This window comes from Populus euphratica, unplaced genomic scaffold, assembly GCF_000495115.2.
Source record: "Populus euphratica unplaced genomic scaffold, PopEup_1.0 scaffold729.1, whole genome shotgun sequence".
In the NCBI taxonomy this organism is placed as follows: Eukaryota; Viridiplantae; Streptophyta; class Magnoliopsida; order Malpighiales; family Salicaceae; genus Populus; species Populus euphratica.
In genome coordinates, this window is record NW_011500607.1 from 84,653 (window position 1) to 86,067 (window position 1,415).

Here is a 1,415-nt window from a genome sequence, read left to right on the forward strand (position 1 = left end):
ATCTTAGCCCAAATAATAAGTACATTTGTATACTTATTTGATGCTCAAATTCAGCCCAAATTCAGCCCCAAATCAGCCCTAAATCAACCCCAAATCAGCCCTAAATCAACCCCAAATCAACCTTCAAATCAACTTAAACACAATCCATGATCTTACATGTCCACACAACAAATAACAATTGATTTATTTTGGGTAATTCATTGATCCAAGAAGGCAAGCACATGGATGGAAAGCTGGAAGGGATATTTTAACATTATTTTGGGTCAAAAAGAAGAAGGAGACACCTCATAAATGAGGAAGAAAAACGTGCACCAAAGTAGTTGTAAAGCTGTCTTGATTTGATTTTTCAGAACACCTTTCGGTGTTTTGCCCATAACTTTTGACTCAGGTGTCCAAATGAGCTGTTCTTTAATGATCTGGAAAGGTGACAGAATTGCCTATAAATATGTCTCTAATAGACTTCTCCAAAAAAAGCTTCTAAGAGGGTCGAATTGCTGTCCAAAGTTAGAGTCAGATTTGTGTCCGAATTTTTTCTGAAATTGTATTGTGTTCTTCTTTATAGATTTCGGTTCTTTAGTTTGTAAAACTTATTTTTTCAGTTGGATTCAAGTTCTTTCATGTTTATTGAAGTGTTCTTATATATAATCATGGTTGGCTAAACTCTTTCTTGGATCCAAATCAAGGATAATGGTGATTGAGGTGAGTTCTTTAGGATATGAATGAATCTTAATGTTTATCTTCTTATTTTCTTCATGAATGATTTATTATTGTAAAGAAATTTTAGAAATCATTTAGGTAATGTTATAATCTTGAATTTTTATGCACAAACTTTAGTTTTGGTATAGAGATTGCTTGATTCAATGTCTTACTTAATATGAAAGTACTTGTTCATTCTTAAGCAATAATCAATCTTCATCTTTCTAATCTTCATTGTAATATCTTCTGATCTAATATCACCATCATTGATATTAGGTTGAGTTATCTTATATATGTTGAAGAAATCACCAATACATCACCATTAAAATTGATTTGGACCAAGACTTACTTTTCTTGTCATTTAAAATCTATTTACATTTTTTTTTTATCTTTAAAAACAAATCCATCAATTATTTTCAACCAAGTTATTGTTAATTTAATTTCTCTTGAGTTTTTTTTTGTTACTTAGCTTAATTTCCAGATCTAGCTCTCTGTGGATATGACCTCGATCTTACCGAGTTAATTGCTACATCGCACACTCGTGCACTTGCGAGTTAAAACAAGCCGATCATAAAAAGCGGTCAAGCAATTTTGGCGCCGTTGCCGGGGAGCTAGCAAGCAAAGGTAACAAATTTAGATTTGATTATTGGAAAACTAAAAAAAAATCATATAAAAAAAATCAATGGGCTGGTTTTACCGCCTAAAAAAAAAAAATTACC